Below are 17,143 nucleotides of genomic sequence, written 5' to 3'. Positions count from 1 at the left end.
GTGTTATGGAAGGTCACTTATGGCTCTCGTTTGCAATTCATAGATGTCAAGACATCTAAAGGATCGAAAGAAATTTGTTAGACACATGGGTAGCAGGCGGCACGTGCGACTCAAAAGAATCTGATTTATTGCACTTACTGCTTGGGCAATTCCGTGAGTCCATTTTAGCTGGTTGTCAGTTGCCAAACTGACCCCCAAATTATGCAAGTGTGAAAAGTGAGCGTAATGTGCGAAATCTCGGGAAGCTGGCAGGGCGTGACGAATGCTGGCAATTGGAGTCATTTACACTGAAAGCATAAACGGTATATGATTTTAGACTTAAACTTTGGCATTAGGTGGTCAGTCATGGTGCAATTATTGGTGCTGGTGTTGAGAGCCAAAAATCAGGCTTTCAGACCGATCTGAGATTAAAAATTTAATGTTCATTTCATTAAGCCTGGTACACAGCTTTGCATATTTAGCTTTCATGCAGCTGTGCATAATGCCTGAATGGAAATGTGGAGCACTACAAACTGAACAAAATAATAATAAAGATTATTAGAGCACAGAAACTATATATTCTACTGTGCTATAAAGTATATTCTACTGCGCCATATAATCTACTGTGTCATAAAGTGTGTACTGTGTCATCCCTCGCCATTCTACTGCACTGTATATGAAAGCAGGTAATTTGAGGTTATAACGCAGATGCCTTGCGTCCTTGCTCAGTAGTTAAAAATCTGATCAAACATTTGCTACATAAATACTGCTTTCATCCTGTGCAGTTATACGCTGCTAAGAATGCAGAAGGGTGATCCCAGCATTAGAGTTCTAAGGGAAAACAGAGCGTAGAAAAGTCCATAGGATTTATAATTGTGAAACTTAAGATTCTTTTTCATTGTGACTTCACAAATGAATCTTACTGCAGTTGTGACTGTGAAAAATAAACAACAGAAATGAACAATTCATTCATATTTCATGCCTACTTTAAATAATTTTTATGCCTGATGACTCTTTGTGCGGACGGAATCACGAAACATAATCACTCTTGTATTGATGAAACAAAGTATTATCACTGCCAGTATAAGGAAATGGCTTTTAATCACATATACTTTTGACCAATCATATAGCAAGATTTGCGGGAAATGTGATTAAAAACATCCAATAGTGTGAATAGCTTCTCAAAAAAAAATGTTCAGGTTTTGTTTCCTTCATTGTAAAAGGACCCCCTAATATAATCTTTTCCATAAAGCACCGACTCCTTTCAGGATAGTAAGGTCAACGAGCAAGCAGAGTGATGAAGGGTATAAAAAAATGTTTCTATGGTAACCAATGAATCAAAGGATAGCATCTCAACGTCACTTGGTCTACCCAAGGGAATGCATGAGACAAACCTGCCTGAGCTTAAAAGGCATTTTCGGTGATGCTTTTTTTTTTTTTCTTTTTTGTGCTCTCTGGTTTAGTAAAATCTCACGCTTGTGACTCCTCTCTCTCTCCCTCTCTCTCTCTTGATTTCTTTGATTTGTTTCACTATTTCTGATTTACAAGCATATCTGATGCATTAACTTACTTGGAGCCTTTTTTCATGACACGCTCTCTTCATCCATTGTGTGAGTTGCAATATGTCTGTCATTCTCTCTTTCTTTCTCTATCTATCTCTTGTTCTCCTCCCCATTTCCTCTCCCCCCCCCTCCCTCTGTCTCTGTTCCCTCTTTCTCTTTTACTATTTCCATCACCTCTTTCAATGTCTCTTCACTCCATCTCTCTCTCTTACTCACTCTTCCTTTTTATTCTTCCTTTTTATCCTATTGCAAATTTCCTTATTCCTGTAATCAGCCCATACCCTAACGCTCCCTCCCACTTTTTGCTCCATGTTTCTCCATCCACAAATCTTTCTCTCCCGATCCCACTGCCCCCCCCCTCATCTGTCCCTCTCCCCCCCCCCATCTTCCATTCTATTTCCTCCCATTTCATTAATGTTATTATTTTATCTTTTTTACCCCATCTGTCTGTCTCCCCTCCCATCTACTCCCCATCTTTCTCTTCTCTAATACCATCTTTTCCATAGATGGGTATCAAGGGACACCCTGTTGTAATGGCATAATTCATAATCAAGTTGGAGTCCCATTCTGATATGATTTCCTTCAATTTAAGGTGAATAATTTTTGCTTTCAGAAAACATGGAAAATGTGGCTGTGCAGAGGTCTGTAAAGACATTTTTGATAAATGTCAAGATCATACCAGAGTGCCCTCCGACTAACTTGCATCATATAAATGAAATTATTTTCATGTTATTTGCCATTATCTAACATCATAACAGCAGACAGGTAGTTATTATATATTATAATGCACATATTTAAGAAAGGTATAGGCCTAAATCAAGTCATAGAAATGGCTATGACCCAGAGAGAGGTTTGCCCGGGCCTCTCTGTCAACTGCTTTATGTTATTGGTAGGAAGAAGGACAGACAGGGGCAGCATAACGGTTGGGGGGGGGGGCTCAACCACCATTTTTTTTCCAAAACCATGTTCAACTACTGTATGACCATCTGATCGTAACTTTTTCTACGCTCAGCCCTCTTACCTACTTTCAAAACTGTTCCCCAGTCCCTTGATATAGTGTCTGTCAAGCACTTACAGTCGTAGTTCATATGTATAAAGCACTACATAAAAGAGATTATATACCCCTTTCAGTAAATAACTGCTAAGTGCCTTGCCCTGCGTTAATTGCTAGCAAAGTATTTTTTTCTGACATGTAATCTTAGAAGTACCAGGCTTGGGTCATGTAGGTCTGTACAAGTTGCAGATGAGAGAATCACATGTAAAGGGATCAGTTGCCAATGCCTGGCCCGAAATTTTAGAACAGTCAAAATTCATTACGAAATCGAGCAGCGCCTTGGCTTCCTGTCAGCCTGATGTAAGCCTTTGCATTGACCAAGACAGTTGGCTCCTTTTCAAAGTGATTTATTAAGACCCAGTCAAATTATTCCATTCAAGCCCTGCATTTGACTTGTGAGTAACTATTTTTACTAAAACCACAGTCTGCCCGCATTGCACGTTTCTCACATGCAGTTGCCCACAGGAGCTCACTTAAGTCTGGTTTGCACACCTGATCATGCTCCAACTTTTGTCGCAGATGAGTTGTGGGCTATCTTGCAGCTCACCCACAAGGCTTGCATGCTAGCGATGTGACAGGGCATTTGAAGATATACCTTGGTACTGGTAAGAATAGAAAATAAATATTCACAGAATTTAACAACCGTAACATGTTCGGACAGGTCTGTGAAATGTACCTGGGGGCCGTTTCATAAAGCTGTTCGTAAGATAAGAGCGACTTTAAGAACGACTGGTGAACCTTTCTTATGCGCTAAACCATCACCAATACAATATACCACTTACCGCATGAAGGGATCACCAGTCGTTCTTAAAGTCGCTCTTAACTTACGAACAGCTTTATGAAACACCCACCTGGAATAGTAGTTTTCCCCGGTTTTTTTTTCTCTTGAGCTTCTAGCTGCCCTCCTGAGAGAGCTGCTTCGTGGCCCACCAAATGAAAAGTGATGGTTTATAGTGTAGACGTTTCCTGTGTCATCTACACCAGGGGGGTGTTTCACAAAGATTTAAAGAGAAATTCCAGTAGTTGTAGTAAACACCGATTTCATGAAAAAGCCTGTAAACAAGGCTTAATTGTCTGAACTTTGTGAAATCTTGAAATCTACGCTGAAAAATGTTCACACCGAAAATCCCCAACACAGATAAGCGCACGTGGGACAATGTATAATTATTGCTTAGGGCGTCGGGCACGACGCTCTACCCGAATCATGTGCTTATTTGCTGATTTCTCAGCAATTACACAATTTCTTCCAGAATCCTTTGGCACATGCTTTTTATTTATACAAACAGACACTTTGGTGGTCATTTCATTGGATTCTGTACGAACTCATTTTGACATCGTTACCAAAACTAGAATTTACCTTTAAGCATGACTTAAGTCGCACTTAAATGCCGACGCGTACATGATATGCAACGCGCGATCTTATTGATAGATACGCAGTAGTGCGCGTCCTCTTGAGACGATCTGACCAATGCGGTCAAGCATTTCATACCGTACTCAACTCGGTATTTAAGTGCGACTCTAAGTCATACTTAAATCTTTGTGAAACACCCCCCAGGAAATTATGTGGAAATGAGATTAATATAATTTCAAGCTAGCCTGAAATTTATTCTTAATAAGTATATCTATGTATGATAAGCAGTATAGGAATGCTTCTACCCATTTCATATCTAATTTAGATTTTGATACTAGAACTGGATCTTCATTAAAAAGCACTCTCTGCTGTGAACTGCTGATGTCATATTTTACTATTTTGGCATGCACCAGATTTAATGAAAGAGGCATGACGTTACACCACATGAAAAATATCATTCACGGACATGAAACTCCTCTTCTCTTTGAACTTCATTAATTTTTCATTTCTCTGTATTTGGTTCTCATCGCATTGCTCATCAATTTGCTGTACACAAATTAACCTGCGTGGCCTCAATGTTAACATGTACATTCATGGATGATGATGATCTCGTGCCCTACGTGGTACGCATGTACTGATAGGGTCTTTCAAAGCTTCCTATAGTCACAAAGAAGGCTCATTCTCCTTGCTTCGTCGGAGAAAGGGTCAATTAATCCCTGATTCTCCAGTTACCATGGTTTGTGTTTGAAAACATGATTCATGTTAGCGTATGTATGAGGTCATATAAAAAGGTAGAGTTACAGGCAAAGTATATGAGTCAGTGAGTCCCTCCCCCCCCCCCCGAGAAATTTGAAGGAGTGGTGTGCATGGATCACCTCCAGGTGGATGGGAGGGGGTGTTTCGCTAAGATTCAAGACTGACTAATGGGGTGTTGCAAGAAACTTGTAATTCATTGCAAGTCAATTGTCAGTCCCTATTAATCATATGTGGCCTACTACCCCAAAACCATAAGTCACCACTTAAGGTTCTCTGTCAATAGCCAAAATAGTAATTTAGTCTCCAAAATCCAAAAATTAAAAAATAGCTTATCATTTTCATACTGTGAAAATTTGAAGTTGTGAAGTTGAATAAAAGAAAATGTCCAAGAGTTTCTTGGACACCTCTTTTTCAGACTGCTTGGAAATTTCGCTGAGATAACACAGTAAACACATCTCATGCTTGTGTTAACCCCAAACTTCTAACCTTGTTTATTCCTTAATTTTTAAGCTCTTGCTGATTTTTCTCTGCATTCAAGCAAGTACTCGTAATGGTTATTGTTGGTCAATTTCAGCATATTATGTATCATTTTAAAGCTTAGGAAATGAATTGTCAAGCTCAATACAAATCTCATTATTCATTTTGGTCGACTTCTTGTTGGTTTTAGGGTGGCAAGTTACATATATCTTGCAAGATTTTAAAATTGCAAAAAGGAGATTATTCTGATTAATACTACAGCTAAAATTGATCTATCAACAAAATTTAATTGTGACTCACAAGTTATATTTAAATCTTTGTGAAACACCCTCCTGCAGAGCTGCCAACCTGTACGTTTTTTACGTATTTAGTATGTTTTTGTAACCAAAATATGACATTCCTTTTTTATGCAATTTTGTATAAATAAAATTTAATGTTATTTTTTTATAAAATTATCTCTATAAGTCTCTGTTTCACAAAGTTTACACAAATATGGTTATTGGATGAATGTAATTTTAGGTAACTTGTTTTTTTCATCCTTTTGTTAAAACTAGGGTGAGATATATACATGTTTCAATTTTTTTTTTAATCTGCAAGGGCAGTGCACATTTTGGCTTGCATGCAGCTTGAGCACCGTGATTGGGACACCTATTTTATTTTCAAATGTTGGCAGGTCTGCTATCTGCATAGCATAACACATTTTATTATGAAATACAGTTTTTTGGGGAAATACAGTCTTTTTTATCAGACAATATAATGTTTTCATTCCCAGAGGTTGGCAGGTCTGCTCATGAAAGGACTTGTCAGATGTTTTATCTGACAAGTCCCATTTTATCCGACAGTTGCCATAGTAACAGTGCTTCTCAGCCAATCAACATCAAGAAAAGTTGTCAGGTCTGACAACTTGTCAGACAAAAATGTTGATGAAACACTCCCCTGGTCTTGTTTGTCAGAATTCTCATTTGTTCACTTTCTAATTCTATCATTTAAATAATTTAGTCACCCTCTCTCTTGGCTTATGAATGCATTTGGAGGGAAACTAATGGCCATTCTTTTTAATACCTTCTCTAAATCATCAAGCGCTGGAAAGTATAGTGATGATAATTGCCATTGTAATATCGAGCAGTCGAGTCTATCAGGTATGGATAGCAGAGAAGGAGAAAACCAATTATTGCAATTGTTCAGCGTTGCTATACACATTCACTGGTGCAAAAAGAAGAGAGCAAAATGAGCATGATATTCCTGATAGCATAGTGACGTGAAATTTTCTCCTGCGGCAAAATGCTCTGGGCTTTATTTTGTCTAAAATGTAGGGCTCGGGTTGCATCAGGGTTTTATGTTCGATTTAGGGATAGGCTTAGGATAGGATATTGTATTGAATTGAGGGTTGAAGTTACAATAAGTGTATGTGTTTTTGTGAATAATTATTTTATAGTAGTTTTCAAAGTCAGCACTGCTTCTATGTTGAATCGCGTAATGCAGGTGAGACTGCCAGAGGCACTCCACTTACTGAATCAAACATTTTGAGTTTAGGGTCAAACCATTTTAAGTGGTAAATGCAACATTTAGAAAAGGGTATCACTTCAACCTTTTAAATGTTTATTGAACATTTCTTCTTCTAGAGTGAGGCATTTACGCCTTGGCCTGTAGCTTTAGGTACACTGTGTCTCTCTAAAAATTGAAAAGAAAATTGCTGATGTTTTATGGCCTCTTGAAAATCATCAATAAGTATGATACTGAATGAAACATCGTTGTGAAGCCTTCGAATGAATTGATGTTGCTTATAATACGGCTAAACTCAAAGGTGAGTAATTATTTGTTAAAGAAAGGATACCATATCATTTATTTTGGTAGATGGTATATCCATAAAAAATGTCCAAAGGAAAAAGTCTCATAAGTTTCAAATCTGCCTTGTTATATATAATACCCCAATCAGAGAAAACAAGAAATAAATGCCTTCTGGTGCCGAAACAGTACAGTGCTTTTGAAATTCGGAATTATGTTTTTTTTAATACTTTTGCTGTTTCTTTTTGCCCTCAGCAGTAGTTCTAGATAAATACTAGTTGTGGTAATGATCTTAAAATGAGTTTGAACAGAATCCAATAAAATGACCACCCAAGTGTTTGTACATGTATGTATAAATAAAAAAAATATGTGACAAATGGCTAAATAAAAACTGTAATTGCTGAGAAATTATTGAAATAAGCATGGAATTCCATAAAATGTCAGGTATTTTCCAAGCAACATTTATACGCTGTCCCACGTATTGCTTTTTGTGTGAGTGATCATCAGAATTATCAGGTTTCAACTAAGATTTCATGATTTCACAAAGATGAATTTATTTCACTCTACCGAATCTTGATATTTAACAATATGGTGACAATTATCCTTGATTTTAAAGACTTTCTGGTGATTGTTTGCTGCAACTACTTTCTTTTACCTTTAATTATTCCTGGAAATTCTACCCCTGGCATGCACTTCTTATCACACTCCAGCCAGCTAAGAGGGGGCAGAATCGGATATATACAGGATGGTAATCAGTGTCCGTTGCCATAGCAACCATGTTTGCGGCAGGTGGAAAGGGACGATTGATACAGCGATTATTTCCCCCCTCAACCACCTGGGCTGACCGTTCATGAACGGCAATTTATGCATTCCTCCTATGTCACTCTTACGCACTTAATGCTAGCGTCACAGTCGAAATGCCAACTTACATGCACCCTTTCAGATTAAGCATTTATCCAAATCCATCTGTTGTTTAATCCATCAAGATAATGCCAGTTGTGGTAATGATTACACAATGTCCAATATCATGGAAAAAAGTATGTGTCAAATAATTCAGGAAGAAAATGTGTAATCGATGAGCAATAAGCCATGTAAGGATGACAATCCATACAGATATTGGGTCTTTTTCTAAGTAAGAATCAGTGGCGTACCTAGGATTTTCCACAGGGGGGGGGCAAAACCGTCCGTCAAAAAATTTGACAAGCAAAAAAAAAGGGTCTTCAAGCTCGTCAGGGGGGACAATAGAGGTCTTCAAGCTCGTCAGGGGGGACAAAAAAGGTCTTTCAAGCTCATCTGGGGGGGGGGCAGGGATACGTCATTTGCATGGGTGGTGGCTCGTCAAGGGGCAGACTCCCTACCCCCCCCCCCCCCCCGTTAAGATTTCATCATTTCAATTAAACACCAAAAACAAGAATTTTGTTTTACTTACACATATATTATATTGAATCCGATGACCGGGGTAATACTATATATCTGTAAAGCGCTTAGACTCGTCGTTCCGATGTATTAAGGGTTATGTAAAAGCGGATTATTATTATAATATATGCACTACAAGCAAAAAGAGGCTTTTATATGAAATAATAATAAGTGAAAAGTTCCACACATACATACACAACCAGTGCGTGTATCTTCATCACCTTGAAGCAGCACTTACTCTGAAAGAAGAAGGATCACTCAGAGAAATACTAAAAATAGATAATTGTTCCTGCTTATACCGTACAGCAATTAACACTTCTTCATCAGAAATCTCTAAGCGCTCTAATGTAAATGCAGCATAATTACCCTGGCTGTAGCAGTGCTGCTGTAATGAGCTCAGCGTTTCAAGGAAATAATTCCTGCCAGCTACGCATTTACCTCACAATATGGATCAATTTGTCATACATGGAATAAAGATTTGTGAAATTCTATTTCTATAGTACAGATATGTTACAGGTTAACCCCTTGTGCATTAGAGGACAACTTGATTCTGTAGTAAATTTAACAGTCATTCAATCAATTACCTACAAACGAGCAGAGTGTGTAAATAGTGTTCAATCATTTAAGAATGATTTTCAAAACAGAACAATCAGTAAGATAAAGATAAAAATCGTTATTTTTACTATCACTACATCGGAAACCATAATTGACTGTGAACTTTTGAAGGGGAAGTGCACCCTGAAGAAAAGTTTGTTGTGAAGTGCGGGGAAAATTAATTAAAAATATTGGTGAAGGTTTGAGGCAAAACCATCAAAGATTAAAAAAAGATATTAGAATTTGAAATATTTGATTTGTGACGTCATTATATGATCCGCCCCATAATATTTAGATGCATGATTTAAATTTGTTTAATGTTTATCAGGAGCAGGGGTGAAATAATTTGCTGATATACTCAAGGTGCAATAAAACCACTTTCAATATTTTTGAGAAAATAACATTTCATTGATCATGTTGATTCTTTTATTACACAACATATGGGGAAGCTGCTCTCATATGACATCATGCATCAAAAAACTTCAAATTCTAATCATAAGTTTTGGTGGATTTTCCTCAAGCCCTTCCCAACAGTTTTTATCATAACTGCTTTTTCTTACGATATTATCATGCAATAAAATGGGGCTACAAAATATCTGCTCATTTGACTTGATTTTTGTCTCACCTGCGAAGCAAAGTGAGACTATAGGCGCCGCTTTTCCGACGGCGGCGGCGGCGGCGTCAACATCAAATCTTAACCTGAGGTTAAGTTTTTGAAATGACGTCATAACTTAGAAAGTATATGGACCTAGTTAATAAAACTTGGCCATAAGGTTAATCAAGTATTACTAAACATCCTATTAGAGTTTCATGTCACATGACCAAGGTCAAAGGTCATTTAGGGTCAATGAACTTAGACCATGTTGGAGGAATCAACATCGAAATCTTAACCTGAGGTTAAGTTTTTGAAATGTCATCATAACTTAGAAAATATATGGACCTAGTTCATGAAACTTGGACATACATTGTAAGGTTAATCAAGTATCACTGAACATCCTGCATGAGTTTCACATCACATGACCAAGGTCAAAGGTCATTTAGGGTCAATGAACTTTGGCCGAATTGGGGATATCTGTTGAATTCCCATCATAACTTTGAAAGTTTATGGATCTGATTCATGAAACTTGGACATAATAGTAATCAAGCATCACTGAACATTTTGTGGAAGTTTCAGGTCTCATGATTAAGGTCAAAGGTCATTAAGGGTCAATGAACTTTGGCCGAATCGGGGGTATCTGTTGAATTACCATCATAACTTTGAAAGTTTATTGGTCTAGTTCATTAAACTTGGATATTAGAGTAATTAAGTATCACTGAACATCCTGTGCGCGTTTCAGGTCACATGACCAAGGTCAAAGGTCAATGAACTTTGGCCGAATTGGGTGTATCTGTTGAATTACCATCATAACTTTGAAAGTTTATGGATCTCATTCATGAAACTTGTACATAAGAGTAATCAAGTATCACTGAACCTCCTGTGCGAGTTTCAGGTCACATGATCAAGGTCAAAGGTCATGTAAGGTCAATGAACTTTGGCCATGTTGGGTTTTTTTGTTGAATAACCATCATATCTCTGTAGGTTTATTGGTCTAGTTCATAAAAAGTGGACATAAGAGTAACCATGTATCACTAAACATCTTGTGCGAGTTAGAGTAGTATTCAAAGACAGCATTGCTGCTATATTGAACCGCGTGATGCAGGTGAGACGGCCAGAGGCATTCCACTTGTTAAAAGAATAATTGGCTTTATATATATATATCGCTTTAATACATCGGAACAATGTCTCTTAGTGCTTTACAGATAAATAGTCCTACTTTCAATATTGATATAGTCCTTCTATTTGCTGTAAGTGAAATTTGATGTATTTACATGACCTTGAACTTCTGCAAAATGTATGACCTAAAAGCTTTCATCATTCAAGACTTATCTGATAATTTTTGTTTTCCCTTTGGCTCTTTTTTTTCGAAATCCACAAGTCAATTTATTTCTCATCAGCGATTGAGTCCTTTGACTCTGTTCCCAAATGAAGCCATCAATTTATCCCTCAAATTTGTTTATTTCTGATTGAAACCGATCTTTTTAGAAACATATCATCACTTTTCCTTTTTTATCATGATATCAGCACCTTCATACCCACTCCACTGCTGCACGTGATTATACAATTTCCAAAGTGGATTTATCTGCTCAGATCTGGGGGGTGTTTCACAAAGATTTAAGTATGACTTAGGTCGCACTTAAACGTCGACACGTACAAGATATGCAACGCGCAATCTTATGATCAATACGCAGTAGTGCGCGTCCTCTTGGCATGATCTGACCAATGCTGTCATGCCTTTTATACTGCGCGCACTTAGGCATTTAAGTGCAACTCTAAGTCATACTTAAATCTTTGTGAAACACCCCCCTGATCAGATATATTTGTTCTGATTGGAATACTCAAACTGTAGAAACCACTAAAGCCACTTTCATACTGACAGCCAAAGTGGAGTTACTCCGGAGTCCAGAAGGAGTTACTCCACTTTGGAGGGCAGTATGATAATTCTAGGATTATTTTGATCCGGATTCAAAGCTGAGTACTCAACCCACTTGAGAAACAAGCAGAATTAGTCTGCAGCGGAAGTGCAGTGGAAGTGCAGTGTCGCCTATCTTGCTTTTATCTTTATTCAATACCGCAGGATCGCCCTACATATGGCACGAACTCGCTTGAAAGCCATGGAAACGACTGCGGATATACACCGCTGCAGAGCTTGCCAGTTTAAAAGGGGGTGTAATTTTGGTGCAAGTGTATCATTTGATCCGGAGTTACACCAGATTTACTCGAGTTTGCCTTCAGTGTGAAAACGGCATTATTGCTTCTTCTTGCAATCTTACCTATAGAAATAAAAAGAAATCATTAGATTGATAGGTAGAGGAACAGAATGAAAGTTGCATCTTATTTACAGTCCGACAGCATTTTCTAGCCAGTTTAATCCTATAGATGAACAGATAAAAGCCTAGAGAAATTTTCCATTTCGATTTCATTTTATTTCCATCTTATACGAAACAAAATGATTGTAAATTAGTAATCTAGACTAATCCACCACCCCTCAAAATAGGTATTATTCAACAAATGACCTGTAATCTGTCATGTAAAAAATTGTGTCGTGCTACATTATAGAGGTGTTGTGGCTCATTGGATGAGTTTCTTGACTTTGATGGTAGATAATAGATAGATAGATAGATAGATAGATACTATAGATAGATAGATAGACAGACAAACAGACAGAATGAAAGAAAGAAAGAAGGATGGATGGAGATAGATAGATAGATAGATGAAGATCATAATCTCATAATGACTGGTTGATTGATGGATAGGTGAAAAGGACCTAAATCTTAAAATAAAGATTCATATATCACACTATTCCTCTGCGCTTTGATTCTCCAATTATATGGAAATGAGGCAGTAAATTGTCCTTCATAAATAGATCAATTCAATTTTGGGGTGCAGATGTTTGCAGAAAATTCCTTTTTTCTATTTCAAATAAAGGAAGAGAAAATAAAAAGGAATTTTTGAGAAATACATGTATCTGTATAATATGAAAGCGTGTTCTTCATTTGTTACCCCCATTTAGTGATAACGATATGATTTTCTGTGCCATGAATTTATAGTTGAAATGGTAAAATTCATTAGAGAGAGAGAGAGAAGGAAAAAGGAAACAAGCTTGACTAGTCTTTCATTGGAAACAGTGTCTTTGTGAGATTTAAAGATTGAGCGAACTGACCAAGAATATGTGGTCTTATTGATCGTGTGGTATTTAAACTGCTAGTCTTGAATTAGAAACAATCGGCCTCTTATTTGATTTGTATAGAGAAACTCAAGTGTTTAAAGAGGAAAATGTCTTATCTTCCCCTTCTGTCAGATCCTTACGTTCATCATATTCAATAATTTAATTCATGGCCCTCGCACTAAGACCCGATATGGGGATCGTGCATTTTCTGTAATTGCTCCCACCCTCTGGAATAAACTCCCAATTCATATCCAAAATGCTCCCTCCGTAGAAATTTTCAAATCGTCACTGAAAGCTCACCTTTTCTCATAATTTTTTTTTTTGAATGATTGACTGTATATTATTATAATCTGCCAACCTGTGCGCTTTGAAACACCAGTATAAAGCGCCCTACAAATGTTATTATTATCTTGCAGTCTGAATTGAAAACTTGTAAATTTATTGGTGTGTTATCATTCAATTGGGCCTTTATTACAAGACTAGACTGCTCTGAATGTTGCATTATGGGTTTAAATGTGACCAGATTTGAGTAGTTGCAGACTTGAGGTGTTGCTATATGCAAGGTTGCTGATTTGTGTTTGCTTTAAATGAGATACCCGACACTGAATTGTGTTCTATTCAAAGTCATTTTTTCAGCAGCAGAAAATGATTTGCCTTCAAGTACTGAACTGACTGACTGACAGACCAACCAACCGAATGAATGAATGAAGGAAGGAATGAAGGAAGGAAAAGAAGAAGAAAGAAAAGAAGAAAGAAAGAAAGAAGGAAGGAAGGAAGAAAGAAAGAAAGAACGAAAGAAGGAAAAAACAAATAATCAAACAAATAAAGAAATGAATGAATAAACAAATAGGTAAATAAATGAATCGATAAATAAGTAAATGAATAAAGAAGATAAATGAAAATAAGTCTGATATCAGATGTAAGATGTTCTCCAATAAGTTGTAAGTCCATTTGGTAAGATCAATCCTCTGTTTTTATTGTGATATGAATTTATATGTAATAGATAGACAGATGGTTATTGATACAAAATATATATGCAAATAAGTGTTCCTAAAATTTCAAAATAAAATGACATGAAATGAAATGTGACATTTTATTTTTGACTTTGCTAGCATGTGCATCAATAAAGCTTCTGAAGATCTACAATTTGAATTGATTTTTCACCAGAGCAAACAACGATTTTACTTTCCCATTTTATAATATTGTATAGTTGTACATTTGTACAATTGAATGAATTTCCACATTTTAGTTAATTGACTGTTATTTCTTTGCCTTTTCGTAATTGCTTAATATTAATTTTTTCTTCAACTCGCTATAGGGAATCCACGCTCTACAAGCAATGCTTTTTAGTGGATCCCCTCATTTCCATACACGCTTAATACTATTTTATACAAGCTTTTGTTATATAATTATGCTAAGGTAAAATTTATCTTGTACTCGTACTTTGATTTGTATCTGTATTTGATTTGTATTTGTCATGGAAATGATATAAACTTCTTGAATCTTGAAAACGATAATCAGAATTACAGATAAGCCTATTTTGTACCTGTATCTTTATTCTTGCAATGTAAACTTGAATTCTGAACACTCATTTTCGACAAAGATGTCGTATATGTCTCAAATCAGATTATAAATTGGAATGTTTACAGATGCAAAGATGACCCTAGTTTCCATGAAGAATGAGGGCACAAAGTTTATCCAATAACATCCTCTTTATTTCAATTCAATGTTTTAGCCTCGTTCAGACATGGATTCCGAGTTGGAGTAAAATGATTAAAATTCCAAAAATATTCATCTTATCATGCCCCAGATGAGGCTGTCCAGATCAAAGGAACGATTGTAGGAAGCCCAGTTGGAGGAAACACTGAGTAGTGCCTGTCTGGACAGAGATACTCTTGAATTTCCTCCAACCTTTCCTGCGATTAGGCTTCCTCCGACCCTTGCTGCGACCAAAACAGCCTGGGTTGTCATAAGATAATAATCCGCACTTATATCGTGCTTACCACACCAGAACAACGTCTCTAAGCATTTTACAATTAGATTATTACCCCGGTCATCGGATCCTTGCATGCCCGCACACAATGTATGCACCTTTTCCACTCCGTGGGGAGCATTACGACAAGAGTTCCAAGACTCGATTGCTAGGCATACTAGATAGGCTTTTGCATCCTACCGTGTACCCCTTTTACACCTAGGTTGAGAGTGGCAAATTGTGGATTGACACCTTGCCAAAAGATGCTAGGCCATGGTGGGATTCAAACACACGACCCTCTGATTATAATTCAAGAGTAAGAACTGCTTCATCACGGCACTTCCGAATTATCTTTGGAATTTTAATCCATGTATAATAGAATTTTACCCCGATGAGGATCCTACGTCTGAACTGAGCTTATGATGCTTAAACAATTCTCTATAGCATTTGACACATGTTTTGTGGTATGGATATCGTGAAGTGTATTGGTTAAATACTTTGTCTTTCTCATGGGGATGTTCTACCACAGGTCACCATTTAATGTACCTCTCTGCCAAGCTTCAAAAGAGATCTACTCATGGTCCGGCTCTGTTAAATCGTCACGGAAGACTTTTTTGCTGCTTGAAGTTTATTTTAAAACCCTTTTTTATCGAGACATTGTATATACACTTGCAAAACAGTATAAATTTATAGATGGTGGCCTGTACATGTATGGAGAAGAAAGAGAATTATGTACGATCATATCTTGTTAAATTCTAAAGAACCGGGGACTTATTAATTACATAGGCCCGTATTCTGAAGTCGGGTTTAACTTAAAACTCAGGTTTAAAGTTGTGGTTTAAGTATGGGAAGCCAAAAGTATCAAAATTTTTATTAAGTTGTATGTTTCTTATGTTAACTGTGCTCTTTCCTGATTCATCGATGGTGAAGACAATCATATCTATTCATACTTCTTACACAATTATGAATGATTTGAGAGCCGAATGAGCTGAAAGTATGATATCTCTACTGTTAGTGATTATGTAACAATTGGCTGTCCATACTTAAACCACAACTTTAAACCTGAGTTTAAGTTAAAACCAACTTCAGAATACGGGCCATAGAGTTCAGAACTCAAGACAATGTTCTTCATTATCTTCAACGTAGTATAGATGCAGTACATTATATGATAATTAAGAGTCTGACATTTCAGCATAGGCCTACATAACAAAACAGAATAAATATTTTCAATTGCTGTACATCTTCATTTACCAGTAGAAATTTGGAAATCCCTTTATTTACATAATGTCATAAAAATTACAAAAAGGTCACAGTAAACATGTATTTTGCTGATCATCTTTACAAAAAATAGCCTGAAAACTTTTTTGTCAACTTCTAATTGAAAACTTTCATTTGATAAACTCACTGCCATAATTTTAGTACCTGTTAATATTCAACTTTGCATGTAACATTCAATCTGCAGTATCCATCTAAGAAACAGGTTAATTTCTTTTCTTTTATTCTATCAGAGCCGGTATCCAAGGATATCCCAAACCTTTCAGAAGATTATTAAATGACAAGAAGGATGGGACCAGCTTATAAGGAAAATAAGAATAGGACATTAGTGTATCACTTTACAAATCCCCACCAGACTACATAATGGATTGCAATGTACCATCGATGAAAATTGTCGAGCTTTTTTCTTGGCTTTTATATCAACTTGTCTCCCTATGTGTTCTGTATCAAGAGGCTATTGTATCAATGCTTTCATTTTCAACCAATTTTTGTATTATTATTATTATTGCTCTCCCCAGCTTTCAGTTTCATAGTGCTGTTTCATCATAAAAAAAATTACTTTAAATGTAAAATAAACCAATTTTATACATGTTATATTGAATGGGTCATATATTAGAAATATTGCATGAATTAGGAAATATTGCACAAATAGTAGATGAGTGCAGTATTGGCCCTAAGGAGTGGCATATTTCTGAATAAAAACAATCCAATATAATATGAAATTTCCTTAATCATCCATTAGACCATGTAGGACTATAGAACAACTCAACACAGCAGGTTTGGTACATAGTTTCAGTATTTTAAATTTACATCAACAAATCATATAGACCAAAAGTTGTATTTTGAAAACAACACTGAAATGCCTTATGTAGATAAAACATGTATAACAAACTCTGACAACTTTTTTTTATTGAGTGGTATGGATGGACACGAGTGTAATTATGATACCGTTACCTTTTTTTTCAATTAGGAATTGTGATATTCACAATAGATTAATAACAATACTACCACCACTTCTACTTTTATGTGTGGCTGGTGATTGCACCTTCTACTACTTGTTTTTTTAGAGCCTACTGTTTATACTTTATGCTGAAATCCAATCTACAGTCATTTTATTGATTTTTTCACAAGTAATTCTGTTTCATAGAATATATA

At 36.4% G+C, this 17,143-nt stretch overlaps 1 protein-coding gene across 6 annotated transcripts in view; it reads left to right on the top strand.

The window, feature by feature from the left end:
• LOC121430781 (probable 3',5'-cyclic phosphodiesterase pde-5) overlaps positions 1-17,143 on the top strand; it is a 112,668-nt gene that overhangs the window by 26,473 nt on the left and 69,052 nt on the right. The window lies entirely within an intron of this gene.

Source organism: Lytechinus variegatus, chromosome 17 (assembly GCF_018143015.1).
Source record: "Lytechinus variegatus isolate NC3 chromosome 17, Lvar_3.0, whole genome shotgun sequence".
Classification (NCBI taxonomy): Eukaryota; Metazoa; Echinodermata; class Echinoidea; order Temnopleuroida; family Toxopneustidae; genus Lytechinus; species Lytechinus variegatus.
This window is presented reverse-complemented; position numbering and strand designations above follow the sequence as displayed.